The sequence below is a fragment of the Topomyia yanbarensis genome, chromosome 2 (genome assembly GCF_030247195.1).
Source record: "Topomyia yanbarensis strain Yona2022 chromosome 2, ASM3024719v1, whole genome shotgun sequence".
NCBI classification, from domain to species: Eukaryota; Metazoa; Arthropoda; class Insecta; order Diptera; family Culicidae; genus Topomyia; species Topomyia yanbarensis.
Window position 1 is genome coordinate 213,720,995 of NC_080671.1, and position 16,657 is coordinate 213,737,651.

Genomic DNA, 16,657 nt, shown 5'->3' on the forward strand with positions numbered 1-16,657 from the left:
GTCCTTTGCTTTGCGCCGTTTACTTCACATGTTTGCTTTGTTTTGGTTTTACAGCCGTTAATTTGAGCCCTTGACTGACTTTGAAATATAACGTAAGCACGTTTAAGCCATTCAATATATATAACAAAGTTTTACTTGGTTTTACTGTTTTTTTGTTAGAAATGTTGCACAGGTTATTTATAAAGATAATAGTGATGCAAGAAGTCCATTATTGTTTGAAGAATCAGACAATAACAATTATTTACAAAAATAGGAAAAAAAGAACTAGCACAGATTTCACCTAGGATTTCACATATTTTACATTTGATAGGATAATTCTTTTGTTGGAAATCGACATCAATAAAGTCTACACAATAATAAAATCCTCCTAAAATAACTCACAAGATTATATAAGAACAAAAATTAAAGGTCCGGAATGCCAATTCAAGCACTTAATGCAGCTAAGCCGTAAACTGAAACAAAGGGCGTGAAAACCACTCGCTTAATATGGATTGTGCGCCGTTTACTGTAAATTATAATAACATAATTTTGATGAATTTTTTCGATTATAGACTCACAATAGCTTAAAGAATGAAGAATAAGGATGCTATTAATGCAATAAAACGAAAAAGATGAATTTGGCTTTAAGGCCCTAATCATATGTTAGTCGAGATTTTAACACTAGAATTTTGGCAACCGCTTCCTCAGGCAGCACTTTAAATGACTCCTATTATATTTTGAAAACAAACCGTACGTCGATCGTTGGTTTTGTTTATCAAAAGATGTGCATTCCGAAACAAAGAGATGAAATAATTCTAAAGCTTGTTTTTACTCGTACATATACTCTAGAATGTACCTTACAATCACGATTGAACTAAATTCTAACGAAAACTCAAATTTCTTTTTTGATAGATGTACAATACTTATCTCCTCTAACTCAGGCATGAGTAATGTTTATTTACATTGCACGATTGGTCTGCTCAATAAGGTATTTTTGGCTTCACACTATTCGTCTCTTTCTCTATTCTCTTTGGTTTGGAACAGAGTATACTTGCAAAGTTTTCAGCACAGACACTAAGACCCGATAGACTGGGGAAAAATAAATTTGAATACAGTAACGCTGAAGGCATGGCGAGACATGAATTTTAAACTGAATAGAAAATCCGATAAAACTACTGCTGGAGAGAGTAAGTTCTAGTTTTAAAATTTTCAGTTTTATATTATAGAACTGTCAAAATTATGAATCTGAAACTGAAACACTCCTGAATATGCTCTGACAGTTCTATTATATAAAACTGAAAATTTTAAATCTGGAACTCTCTGTTTCCAGCAGCAGTTTTAGCGGGTGTTCTATTCAGTTCAAAATTCATGTCTCGCCATGTCTTTAGCGTTACTGCATTAAAATTTATTTTTCCCCAGTCTATCGGTTCTAAGTGTCTGTGCTGAAAACTTTTCATGAATTTAAAACAGTTCTAAACGTGTTTTAAAATGAGCAACGAATAGAACGGCTTCGTATAACAGTTTTAAATTTTGTAACAAAACTGTTCGAAATAATAAAACAAAACGCTCTACAGACTTTTCTACGGCTTATGTACGTACACGTCATATGACACAAACACTACATCACTATCTGGTGGAAAATAATAAACAAAGACGGCAAGAGTAAATGAGATTGTTTTCAACCAGCAAACTGCATTGGTGTTCGTGACACCGGCCGACAAGAACTCAACTGGGGATGTGAATGTTTCAGTTCCAGTTCTACTTTGAAACTCCTATATAAAATAAAATCAGAGATGCCAGGCAGAGTTAAAAATAATCGAAGCTCTTTTTTGATGTCTGAAAATGAACCTGACGCGACTCGCGGTGAATAGAAAAATATTCATGCACATATCCATCCTTATTCATTCAGTTGAATATCGTACAATATATTCATTTCAGTAATTATCTAGGAAAATGTTTTCAAATGCCGGTAAAACACATGAAACAACAATCATCATCACTTAGATTGTGCCAGGGGCTTATTTGATGCGTTTAATTCGTTGCTGCACGGTCGTTTCGTGTAATAATCGGAGACGAATGAAAATCTGTATGGATGAATGGGCGGTTTGTTCGTTTGACGTTTTCAGCTGCGTCACTGAATATTGAAAATGAATGCGGCTGAATATGATCAATTTTCATTCAATGAATTTGAACATTTATAACTCTGATGCCAGGTACTTTTTTCAAATGTCTGCAATAATAATTTTAAAAGTCTGGGAAGAACAAAAAATGTCAGGAAAGCTAGTGTAACCAAAAGCCTTTATATTCAAAAATCTGTAAATATCTGCAACCAAACTAAAAAATCTGCAAATATCTGCAACGAAACTAAAAAATCTGCAAATATCTGCGCCATCGAAAAAATCTGCAGCTTAAATTAAAAGTCTGCCAATTTGCAGACTTGTCTGCAAATCTGGCTTCTCTGAACAAAATGTTCCTAAACATGCCCTAACGACGCTGAATCCCTCTAGATCTAAGAGTGCTTACAGAGTGGCCGCGAGAAGCTGAGCAGGGGCTGGCACTGACATTAAAATGCGAGATGCTTGCAGCACATCAAATGGAACCTGTCAGAGTAAAAGCAGGCAGTCGGCGCCGATCCGCTCAGCTTTCACTCTGACATCATCCCTTTGGTTTGCAGCAAGCAGGTTTCTCGCATCTCGCATTCTAATGTCAGCATAAGCGCCAGCTCAGCTTCTCGCCGCCACTCTGTAAGCACCCTAAGACAAGACAGGACAAGACGTGACAATCGGCTTCTTATTTTTCCTTCGACCTTCTTCTTTTTGCACATTTTCACCCTGCCGAAATCTTCTGAACAGTGGTGCTATTTTTATTAATGAAAATGGAGTCTTGTTAATTTATTATATGCCGACAATATTTTTTATCTTGAATCCACTATATTGATGAAGGGAACCGATTTTCCATGTCATGGGTGTTTAGTAAGGTTTGATGAAGCCGGTTTCTGAATAATTTTAGATTCTGGTGTGGTTTCTATCGTATTTTTGTTAAAGTTAATTAACCACGTATACGGTAAATGCATGATAATCATTTGTTTCGCTCTGCCGCACAATTTCAGTTCAATTTAGTCATTTTTACTTTTTTAACGATAATAATCTTATTTGTCAAAAGTAATGACAATCTTTACCTATAAATATAGCAACACTGCCAAACATCATTTCGTTATCCCTGCAGTAACATTGCGTACGGTGCAAAAAGTCAGAATCAACCAATCAGGAGCTGGACCATTCTGATGTAAAACTGGAACTAAAACGCCCCCCCCCCCTATTGTCACGTCTTGTCTTAGGTCTAAAGCCCACAAAATCCGAACGCTTTTATAACCTGAGTATCAGTTAAGCACATCAAAAGGAAATTTGTTTGCATTCAAAAAGTTTCAGGTCGATTTAACAACATTGGCTCGTAGCAATGTGAACGTTGCCAAAGAGAATAGGAAAAGAGACGAATAGTGTGAAGCCAAAAATACCTTATTGAGCAGACCAATCGTGCAATGTAAATAAACATTACTCATGCCTGAGTTGGAGGAGATAAGTATTGTAAATCTATGAAAAAAAAATTTGAATTTTCGTCAGAATTTAGTGCAATCGTGATTGTAAGGTGCATTCTAGAGTCTATGTATGAGTAAAAAAAAATTTTAGAATTATTTCATCTCTTTGTTTCGAAATGCGCATCGTTTGATAAACAAATCCAACGATCGACAAAAGGTTTGTTTTCAAAATATTGTGCATAGCAGGATAATCGCTCGATATGCGATTATATGAAAGCTCAATTGAGATAGGCGCGTGACAGCCGCCTATATAAATTTATAGGCAGCTTTTTCCTCGAAGCTTTCGAAAAGCACACAGCTGGCAGAAAAATAAAGCTTCACTGAAATCTGCTTGCGGAGTAACTGCGGCTATATTTGATGCGCCTTTCAGACGCCCGCAATGTGAGATTTTATTATAAGCGCGACAATATAATAGAAGTCATTTAAAGTGCTGCCTTTGGAAACGGTTGCCAAATTCTAGTGTTGAAATCATCGTAAGGGGAGTGTTGCCGTTTTGACTGATTTTCACTCTTCGTCTCTTTCACTATTCTCTTTGAACGTTGCTTAAAGCGCGTTCGCTGTCATTTTTGACAACTAGCCGAGCCAGAAAGCCAGCTTATAGAGTACTTGACAATTCAATTGACTTATTTGACGTCTAGGACACCAACACAGTTGCAATGTGTATAGACAACATACATATAACGCTATGTTTTCAATTCGCCATCTGATTTAACCTCATTTGGCAAAAAAACTACCCGATTTAACCTCAATCTCGCACTAACACCACTCCACATAGATTAGTCAATAACAATTCTTCAAAAGGGCTAATGAGATTTTTGTAAACAAACTTATTTCGCTCATTATTCCGCTGTCGAGTTGAATTTCATGAAAGATATACATGAATCAACATCTTTACCCTTGGTAGAATCAATTTCAAATGTCTTCTGTGTTGAAAATATAACAAATTAAGAGAAATCAGCAAAACAAAAGTTTGTTTACAAATCTTATTAGCCCTATTCTAATGTTGATATGGAATTTGTAACTGTATTTGTGTGTTCGACGATTTGTTTTCCTCCACCTGTCATAGGTGGAGAAAAACAAATCGAAAATAACTTTTCAGTCGGATTATTTCCATGATGGAACCTGACCAACCGGCATTGTACGTCTTCGGAATGACTTTTACAGCGACAAAGAGCATTTCAGCACCATTATAAATACTTTATGCGAGCTATTTCAAATGATTAAATTGGCTGACAGTTTTACATATGACAGCTGAAGGAAAACAAACTACTAATGTGGTATGTGTAAAATGGTTTGCCTAGAACGCCTAGAACTCCATGTTGGCTTCACTCATTTTTCAAAGAAACGTCAAAACATTCAGCCTCTTGGTCTTGTCTTAAGGTGCTTACAGAGTGGCGGCGAGAAGCTGAGCTGGTGCTGTTACTGACTAGAATGCGAGAAACCTGCCTGCTGCAAAAAAAGGGATGATGTCAGAGTGAAAGCGGGCAGTCGGCGCAGATCCGCTCGGCTTTCACTCTGACATCACCCATTTGATTTGCAGCAAGCAGGTTTCTCACATTCTAATGTCAGTTCCAGCGCCAGCTCAGCTTCTCGCCGCCACTCTGTAAGCACCCTAATAAGGGTGCTTACAGAGTGGCCGCGAGAAGCTGAGCAGGAGGTGGCACTGACATTAGAATGCGAGAAACCTGCTTGCTGCAAACCAAAGGGATGATGTCAGAGTGAAAGCTGAGCGGATCGGCGCCGACTGCCTGCTTTTACTCTGACAGGTTCCATTTGATATGCTGCTAGCAGGTTTCTCGCATTTTAATGTCAGTGCCAGCCCCTGCTCAGCTTCTCGCGGCCACTCTGTAAGCACCCTTATGGCGATTTCGCTTGAACCTGGAACTGAGTCAGGTTCTAACCCCAACCGCTGTCAGTTCATACGTTTTGACAGCAGTTGGGGTTAGGAACTGACTCAGTTTCGCCTCAAACAAAAACCACATTAGGTTAGACAGCCTATCGTTTGTTTACCATTTATCTGTCCAGCGTTGCCAACTTTATTTTCAAAAAAACTGGAACCTCTCTTTAAAAATGACTGGAAAAAACTGGATGCCCGAATAACCAAATTTATCCTTGCAAAAGGGAATGTAGGTTAGGGATGCGAAGTATTTTAAAATAAAATGGATCTATTTTTAATAAAACAGGATTCTCAAATATGAAGACAAACATTCAATATGAAAACGTTCAGCTATTAGACAAAATAAGAAAACAATTCTCATATAGCAGCGAATTTCTAGTTTAAGATAGTATAAAAGCGATCGCTACTATTTAAATATAACTTTTAGATCATTTCACATTACAAGTTTTAAGAAATTTGAAATGTTAAACGAAAAAATTGGTACCTTCAAACTAACGCACTATGCCATGTGTAATTAACAGACTAAAAAAACAATCTTCATTTTAATTAACAATATCTGCTAATCTTGCACTCCATAGCATATCAATTTCTAATGTGTATTGAAATACGACAGGGTGCAGCAAAATATGGTTACTGAAAAACAATTTCCCTTGTTCCCTAGAGAGGTTGTACTCTTCACAATTTCATTTATTTTATTTTATTATTTATTACTAGTTTATATAGTAAACTACTACTGTAAATTACAGTAGTAGTTTACTATATAAACTAGTAATAAATAATAAAATAAAACTACTAGTTTATATAGTAAACTACTACTGTAAATTACAGTAGTAGTTTACTATATAAACTAGTAATAAATAATAAAATAAAATAAATGAAATTGTGAAGAGTACAACCTCTCTAGGGAACAAGGGAAATTGTTTTTCAGTAACCATATTTTGCTGCACCCTGTCGTATTTCAATACACATTAGACACATTCCACGCACTTGTATCGCTTACCTCATGAAAATAAATGTGCTAATATAAGTAAAAGTTGTTCTGAAATATGTTGGTGTAGGTTTAAGGCTCCCAAAACATAGATATGTAGAAATTTTTTAAAAGAATTTTGTGACGGTCGTCAATGAAAACCAGTAATACATTTATGACTCGTTTTTAATAATTGAATTGATTTTTCCGTACCACACCGACAGGTTTGTAAGAAAATTTATTTGGAATAATCTTAAATTCCATTTTATTGTTCACATATTGTACAAAGATTTCATCTTCGGATGCAGATTTATTGAGTGAATTGATCATCGGATACAAGGGGGGCAAAAATTGACCATTTTTGCGTTGTCCCCTAACGCAAATATCAAGTTTTTTCAATTTTTCATGAAAACAAAGCACGCTATCTATGAAATCTTTTTAGAAGCTATTAGTACTCATCAATACCTTTCTAAAAATATGCTATTTGTATATAACAAGCTTTGGAATCGTTCATTCAGAGGGGTGCACTGAAGTGTTGTCCCCTGACGCTTTCCGTTGCAATACGATAAATCCTTCTGCAGAGTTACTTTGAGAGCCTACAGAACAGTATATGGACATAAAAGATATAACCAACCTATTTCAGCAAAAGCCATGCAGTGTCATAGGTGGAAGAATTTGGTCATAGGGAATAACACTCACTCGTCGTCACATTCTTTCAAATTAGCGGGTTATTTATTGACCACTTGGAACTAACCCGGTTTGTCTTTTCGGGATAGATTTTCTTCAACATGAACCAAACATCGTAGTTTAATGCAGTTTTTTTATGTTGTTATACGTTAAATTCAAATTGTTATCCTGAGGAAGCGCATTTCTTAGAATTCGCTAATAAAAGATACAATTTTACGAAATTCTCCAGTTTTCCATTATTTAGATTATTCAATAACAAGCCATAAGACCGCAATTGTGTGAATGTTTTTAACGAATTTTTTTGCACTCTAATATATCAAAATTTTCAAAAAGCTGGATCTTACCCTTCTTTTCCAAAAATTGCGTAAAACGGCTACATTTCGATTAATTTCCGCAATCATCACTAATAAGTGTCGTTTTGCAGATCTATGAGTAGAAACAGTTGTGCAAACGCCAGAGGATGAACTGGAAGGGCGATATTCTCTTTCGAATTTTTTTTTTCAACCGTGTTCCTCGTATTTCGCGACAACATTATATACAATATGTAAAAAGAATATCTGCTCGACTGAGTATAATCGTTTGACAGTCTTTCCTTTGTTGAATTGCTTCTGAGTCACATTTGTGTATTTGTAACGTTACAAGAAACTAAATATTGAACAACCCTATGGCGTATTTTATCTGCACTAATTCACAGTAAATTTTATTTTCAAGATTTTATAAGGTCAAAAAACAAAGTCAGTGCACCAAACTTACATGAAAAAAACTTAGTTGGTGAACGAAATAAAAAAATTGAGTCACCCTAAGAAACAGTTAATTTTATTTCATATATTTTCCTATGTCAATCAGGAGCGGAACCAGAAAAAAAATTCGGAGGGGGTCCAATATTTCGACTTTAAAATTTTCATTGTACAATATGTAATATGTAATTCGGGGGGGGGGGGGGAGGTCCGGACCCCCAAGACCCTGGATCCGCCACTGATGTCAATAATATATTAAACTTACCAAAACTACTTGAAACCACCTTTTTCGATCCATCAGAAAGTGGTGATTGTGGTCTACAATCTCTTCTATACCGCGCCACACTGTGGTATGCGGTGTGTCCTGTTCTCATTTCATATTAATTTGATTTCTTAATAAAACACATGAAGGTGAAACTAGAAATACATCTGGTTTGGCATTTCAAATCTTTATTTTGAGTTATTCACAGGTTCAGAGGTAATATACATCGCTTTGTTTGAGCTTCAACAAATTCCTCAGTCGCGTTAGGGGACAACACTTCATATGCGACCGTTTGTGTTCATTTTGGTGTTGTCCCCTAACGCAGTGTTCGCAGCGGTTGCGAAAAAAATTTCCTAAAAACTCGAAAATCTAAGTATACAGTATTGTTCTGTGACTATCGATGATCAAATTTCTAGAACAAATAGATGCTCTAAAGTTCGAGACAGAGCAGGTTTTTTGATAAATACAACTGTAGGTTGGAAAATCAATTTTTTGCGCTGTTGTCCCCTAACGCGACATTTTCACCTCTCAAAAAGAAAGGACAACCTAGAGAACAACGAACTCATAACATTATCGTTGTGTTAGTACTTTTAAAGTATTCAATTAAGTTTTTTGAGCGTACATCGTAGGATTTTTCAAACGACGAGCTGTTAACAGTTGCAAGATGCGTGCAAACGTTGTCCCCTAACGCTGGAATGTGTCATTAGAAATTGATATGCTATGGAGTGCAAGATTAGCAGATATTGTTAATTAAAATGAAGATTGTTTTTTTAGTCTGTTAATTACACATGGCATAGTGCGTTAGTTTGAAGGTACCAATTTTTTCGTTTAACATTTCAAATTTCTTAAAACTTGTAATGTGAAATGATCTAAAAGTTATATTTAAATAGTAGCGATCGCTTTTATACTATCTTAAACTAGAAATTCGCTGCTATATGAGAATTGTTTTCTTATTTTGTCTAATAGCTGAACGTTTTCATATTGAATGTTTGTCTTCATATTTGAGCATCCTGTTTTATTAAAAATAGATCCATTTTATTTTAAAATACTTTGCATCCCTAAACTACATTCCCTTTTGCAAGGATAAATTTGGTTATTCGGGCATCCAGTTTTTTCCAGTCTTTTTTAAAGAGAGGTTCAGGTTTTTTTGAAAATAAAGTTGGTAACGCTGATTGTAATGCAAATAGTGAGGAAATAATTTTGGCGCACACCTCTGGGAAAAAAACTGGACAATATTTTAAAAAAACTGGACGATTTACACATTTGTCTGTTTGACTGGATCAAGTAAAAAAAACTGGAAGAATCCAGTTTAAACTGGAAGGTTGACATCGCTGTATCTGTCAGTGCTTGGACTTGGGTGAACCACCAAAAAATTCATCGGCCAAAATATTTTAGAGGTACTAGTAGCGAAACCTAGTGGTAAATAGCCAAACTAAAACAGCGGCACCTGTATTTCAGATATGTAAGCTTGTGAATTAAACCACCAAAATTTTACCACCGTTTTTTTAATTCAAAGATGAATTAATTTTGATAAAACTAACAAAGCAATGGCAATTTTTCTTTAAATCCAACGAGAATCTAGTTTAAATATCACAAAATTACAACTTTATTGTCAGCGGCCTGCAAAATATATAAAACTATAGATATGTAAACAGAACAGTAGAAATGAAATACATCTATTGAGATGTCTAGAATAGATCTCTGCAAATCTAAAGAACATAACGCAGTCGGCTCGTAAGAGCACAGCACACGCCCCTGGGGTGCAGTTCGGTTGCATAAGGTACAATGCTTTTCCCTTTGCAGCCGAGTATTTTTCTCCAAGACACCGAAGGTCTAACTTTTTTCTTTAAAAAGTTATGGACACTTTTCGTTAAAAAAAATAGCCTATTTCAAGGCTCAATATCGCTGATGCGGGCACCTAAAATTGAATTCTGTTTCCACCACATGAAAGACCATACTTATTAGTATATTTGAGCAAAAATTGGCGAATACGATATTTTTTTAAAATTTGCAATTTAGATTTAAAGTTTGTAGTTTTGCAGGTTCAACGCATTAAAGCATTTACACACATATCGTTGTATTATGAAAAAAGCCACTTTCAAATATCATTCTCTCATCGCAGCAAGCTTTGCATAAGTGAAACGACTGTCAAAAAAGGTTTCTGATTTTATTCGTTTTAAATAAAACTAGTAAATATGGATATTAGTCGAAAAGAGTTGGCGAATTTGCTTATTGCTGGTAAAAAGACAGATGAACTGCTTAAGTTCATTACAAGTAGTAATCCAAATGTAAAATTGAGACTTGTTAATGTTCGAAAGAAATTTTATATTTTGTTAAAACAACCTTTGAACAGCTTTTAGAAAACTTCAATCCACGTTTTTTCATAACTCTGAAAGTCTAACTTTATACTTTCAAAAGTTATGGAAACTTTTCGCTCATAAATAGCCCTTTTTCAAATGTCATTATCTCTGATTGGGGCAAATAAAAGTAAGTTCGGATTGAACCTTAGAAAAGAACATACTTTTAAGCATATTTGAGCAAAAATTGGAAAATATTATTTTTTTTAAGCATGTAATTTTAAATTTACTAACCAAAGTTTTAAATTTTATCGCATAGCGACATAAAAGAAATTGCCTAAAGCCTTTGTATTTCCTTTTCTGTTTTGCTTACATATCAACAAGACAGAATGTGTTCATTAAAAATAATTTGGCTATGACAACAATTTATGATTTATATAAGGAGAATTTATTCAATGCCAATTAATTCAAAAGTAGATGCATTGCATTTTCAGGTATATCCAGCGGTGCTCGTTGAATTCGACGTTTACATTTGGCCTGTGTTAAGCCAAAGAGGACCAAGCGCCATTTTGAGGTACTTTATCTAAAATCGCTCCAGCATCCAATGTAGCACCAGGAACTCTAATATCTGTTATGTTTTGGGAACCCAAATAGCAAACGAAAGCAAGCCAGTGTTCTTTAACTTTCTATGTAAATGATAAGTTATCGAAAAATTAATTTTGGTACGAAAAATACACGAAAAAAATTATGGCGCTTAGCTCGGTTTGGCTTAACGCAGGCCATTTAAGAGAAATTATAGGATCTGATGAAACAAGAAGTCTCTTGAAAACGTCATCAAGATTGACGAGTCGATCGAATTTGCGAGCGTGGAATTCTCGGAATCTGCGAATACTTTTATTCCTGGTTTCTTGAACTTCTTCACTGCACATACCTACTGGCAGCATGTTATGTTGAATAATGCTTCCTCCATGGACCAGGAGTTTATGCACGGTTGGTGAGAGAGCGTACCAACCATACAGGCGTACATAAAGCAATCGTGTATCTTCGGCGTAACTCCGGTAAGCATCCGCGTTAATTCCCAATTTGCTGTTGATGATTGTTAATAGCACATACATACGTTCTAGCAACAGCTCAAACCGAATTTGCGTGCGCTTACTCCGAATCCACAACCTTCTAAATTCCAACATGAAGATTTTTATTTTCTTCCGAGCACTAACAAGTCTCAATTTTACATTTGGATTACTACTTGTAATGAACTTAAGCAGTTCATCTGTCTTTTTACCAGAAATAAGCAAATTCGCCAACTCTCTTCGACTAATATCCATATTTACTAGTTTTATTTAAAACGAATAAAATCAGAAACCTTTTTTGACAGTCGTTTCACTTATGCAAAGCTTGCTGCGATGAGAGAATGATATTTGAAAGTGGCTTTTTTCATAATACAACGATATGTGTGTAAATGCTTTAATGCGTTGAACCTGCAAAACTACAAACTTTAAATCTAAATTGCAAATTTTAAAAAAATATCGTATTCGCCAATTTTTGCTCAAATATACTAATAAGTATGGTCTTTCATGTGGTGGAAACAGAATTCAATTTTAGGTGCCCGCATCAGCGATATTGAGCCTTGAAATAGGCTATTTTTTTAACGAAAAGTGTCCATAACTTTTTAAAGAAAAAAGTTAGACCTTCGGTGTCTTGGAGAAAAATACTCGGCTTGAAGTTTTCAAGAAGCTGTTCAAAGGTTGTGTTAACAAAAAGTAAAAGATACGAAAGTTATACTAAAAAAACGTTTTTTCAGGAAAACCCTAATCTTTTTTTTAAAATTTCTTGTATAACAAAAACTAAAAGAGATAGAGCTTTAATATATTCAACAAATTTATTCAAAATAAGTTACTTTACAACTTTGTGGAAGACTGTGGAGCTCTATCTTTCATCAGTAAAAAGTTTATTATCGTATTTTAGATAAATTAGAACCACCCTAATAACTATTCCAATAAAAAGAAGCATCTTCTAAAGTACACAAATTCATCCTAAGACATGATACGGCTAAATTATACAGGTTTGTCAGAAAGTAAAAATTCCTCCTAAATTAGCGATCTGGACCACTGTGCATCGGAGTATCGGTTTGAATCACAATTTGCTATGTGATCGCACGCCACAACCCGTAACTCCGGAACCGGAAGTCGGTTGGGAATAAAATTTAATAGCCATTTACGGGGACGCAACATCTTTCATTTGAGACTAAGTTTGGTTGATTCGGTCTAGCCACCTCCGAGAAACCGATGTGACTGTTAGTCTGAATTTGGATACTTCCGCCGGGGCTTCCGGAACCGATGATGGTGGCCAATGTGACCAAAGAGACTTTGAATGGCTGTTAATGACCTAGTACTACAAATCAAAGCAGTTGTGGTCACATTTTGGAAAAAATTTCACCATTATACATTAATTGCAGAATTTCTTAAAATCGACATTTTCTGCGTAATCGTACTCATCACCCTGTAATTCCGGAACCGGAAGTCGGATCCATTAGAAATTCAATAGCAGCCTATGGGAACGTTGCACCTTTCATTTGGGACTAAGTTTGTAAAAATCGGTTCATCCATCTCTGAGAAAAGTGAGTGAGATTGTGTTCGCGTACACACACACAGACGCACATACACACACATACATACACACACACATACATACACACGCACACAGACATTTGCCGAACTCGACGAACTGAATCGAATGGTATATGTCACTCGGCCCTCCGGGCCTCCGTTAAAAAGTCGGTTTTCAGAGCAATTGCAATACCTTTCTATTGAGAAAGGCAAAAAGGTGCGAAATCGGCAAAGTCCCAAAAAGTCGATTTTTATAAAAAAAAATTTTTTCGAGATAACATAAAATCTCGACGTTACATGCATTTTAAAGATGTTTGGCATCAAAAATACGAATTCGATTTCTGAAATTTCATGGGGTCCCCCCTTTGGAAAAAAAAATTTGAGTTCCGGCTTATATGGGAATTTCATATGTGACCGGACGATTTAGTCTATATTTCCGGACCCATATAAGCGATCCGTACGAAATTTTATAGACATCTGTGGGGATAATATAGCTATCATTTGGGACTAAGTTTGTGAAAATCGGCCCAACCATTTCAGGGAAACTGATGTGAGTTCGTAAATTTTGAAAGATGGCCGCTTTTCCCGGGCACTTCCGGAACCGTCTATGGTGGTCAATGTAGTCAACGAAAGTTTGTTTGGCCGTCGGTGACCTAGAACTGCAAAGTTAATTTATTTGAGAGACATTTTAGCGAAATTTTTACCTTTTTTGCTTCCATCGGAGTATCGGTTTGAATCACAATTTGCTATGTGATCGCACGCCACAACCAGTAACTCCGGAACCGGAAGTCGGTTGGGGATAAAATTTAATAGCCATTTACGGGGAAGCAACATCTTTCATTTGAGACTAAGTTTGGTTGATTCGGTCTAGCCACCTCCGAGAAACCGATGTGACTGTTAGTCTGAATTTGGATACTTCCGCCGGGGCTTCCGGAACCGATGATGGTGGCCAATGTGACCAAAGAGACTTTGAATGGCTGTTAATGACCTAGTACTACAAATCGAAGCAGTTGTGGTCACATTTTGGAAAAATTTTCACCATTATACATTCATTGCAGAATTTCTAAAAATCGACATTTTCTGCGTGATCGTACTCATCACCCTGTAATTCCGGAACCGGAAGTCGGATCCATTAGAAATTCAATAGCAGCCTATTGGAACGTTGCACCTTTCATTTGGGAAATCGGTAAAAATCGGTTCATCCATCTCTGAGAAAAGTGAGTGAGATTGTGTTCGCGTACACACACAGACGCACATACACACACATACATACACACACACATACATACACACACAGACATTTGCCGAACTCGACGAACTGAATCGAATGGTAGGGTGATGAGCCTATTTTCACCATACTAAGCCAGGTGCCTCACTAATTCGATAATTTCTTGCCTTACAATCAATAGAATGCGTAAAAATTGACATCAACCGCTTTGCTTCGTTGTTAAGAACCAATATAATAACACAAATGCGTTGAAAGCAGTAAAATTCTCGTGTTTGAGCACAATGAAAACTCGAATCGAGTGCCCCTATTGTTGCGCTACCATTTGACTCAATGCGTTGAACAAAGATGGCAGACACTGCTCTAACCAACGGCTTCAAATGGGTAGGGTGATAATAGAAACATGGCGCAAATAGGCTCATCACCCTATATGTCACTCGGCCCTCCGGGCCTCCGTTAAAAAGTCGGGTTTCAGAGCAATTGCAATACCTTTCTATTGTTATAATCCACCTAGAGGTGCAATTGTGCCTTTCTCATTTCTCCAAATTATGATTTAATAGCTGGTTCGTACAATATAACATTATGGAAATGTCTTTCATTCTTATTACACTTGGTTAGTATAAGTAAGTAACTCCGGAGCCGGAAGTCGGATGGAGATGACATTTAATATCGGTTTCCGGGGACGCAACACCTTTCATTTGAGACTAAGTTGATCAAATCGGTCTAGCCATTTTCGAGAAACCAATATAACCGTTATTCTGAATTTGGATGCTTCCGGATCCGTCGATGGTGGCCAGTGTGGCCAAAGAGACTTTGAATGACTGTTGGTGACCTAGATCTACAAATTCAACAGTTGTGTTTACATTTTGGAAAAAAAATCACCTTTTTACATTCATCGCAGAATTCGTTAGAATCGGGTTTTGCTGCGTGATCGTACGTATCACCCTGTAATTCAGGAACCAGAGCTCGGATCCACAGTATCAAAGATAGATTGGGTTACGTTAACAAAAATAAATTTTCTTATTTTTCGGAGAACCGTGGTTCGGATGATTGGCGTAGGAAACAAGTGCGTCAACGTCCGGACTATTCTAATGTTATATGCGATTTTTGCGGTGTCAAAGGGCACATTAAACGTAAATGCTTTAAATTAAGGAACATGCAGCGAGGTTTCGTGAAATTCGTGGACGATGAGCAGCAACATGGACCAATTCGAGGATTAGGTGATATATTCAGTCGGATGCAGATGGAGGATTCGGGCAGTGACGACGATCGTGACACAGGTGATATTCAGTGCATGCAAATCTCTTCTATTAATAATATTAATAACCCGTTTGATAAATGTCTGCATTGAAAATATCATGCTCCAAATGGAGATAGATTGTGGGTCATCGGTGACCATAATGTGCAAGTCTCAATATTTTTCAAATTTTACAAAACCACTTTCAAAATGTTATAGGAAATTGTATGTTGTTAATGGGGAAAATATAAAAATCGTAGGGGAAGCCAGTGTAGTGGTGAAAGCCAATGGTATGGAAGCTAAATTAAAATTACTGGTTTTGGATTGTGACAATAATTTCATTCTCTTATTCGGGCGAGAGTGGTTGGATGCATTCTACAGCAACTGGAGACAAATTTTTACAAATAACGAACTTATTAATAACATTAATCTTACAAATAATTTAGAAATTATTAGGGATTTAAAGCAAAAATTTAAGAACGTGTTCATTAAGGATTTTTCGTCACCTATCGTGGGTTTCGAAGCAGATTTAGTCCAGAGAAATGAATATCCAATTTTCGAAAAAGCCTACGATGTTCCCTACCGTCTGAAAGATAAGGTATTGGAATATTTGAATAAATTAGAAGCTGAGAAGGTTATTATGAGGTTGGTGATTGATTTTAAAGTGTCCATAAACAAATCTCTCTACCAAATACTTACCCGTTACCTGTACCACAAGATTTATTTGCCGGTTTGGCAGGGTGCAAGGTTTTTTGTGCTCTTGATCTAGAAGGTGCTTACACACAATTGTCCTTGTCGGAAAGGTCTAGGAAATTCATGGTTATAAATACCTTGAAAGGGCTATACACTTATAACAGGCTACCACAGGGTGCATCATCAAGCGCCTCCATTTTTCAACAAGTAATGGATCAGGTTCTGAAGGAGATTGAAAATATTTTTTGTTATTTGGACGCTGTTCTTATTGCAGGTAAAGATCTGAATGACTGTTTAAGGAAACTGAATTTGGTATTGGCAAAATTGTCAGCAGCCAACATTAAAGTAAATTGGGAAAAGTGCAAATTTTTTGTATCTGAGTTACCATATTTGGGACATATGATTAGTGAGAATGGACTATTACCATGTGAGGACAAAATTTCAACTATTAGAGATGCTAAGGCTCCAACAAATG

The 16,657-nt window shown here is 36.2% G+C and overlaps 1 protein-coding gene across 1 annotated transcript in view; it reads right to left on the minus strand.

Moving 5' to 3' along the window:
• Positions 1 to 16,657, minus strand: part of LOC131680043 (3'(2'),5'-bisphosphate nucleotidase 1-like) — a 44,597-nt gene that overhangs the window by 967 nt on the left and 26,973 nt on the right. The window lies entirely within an intron of this gene.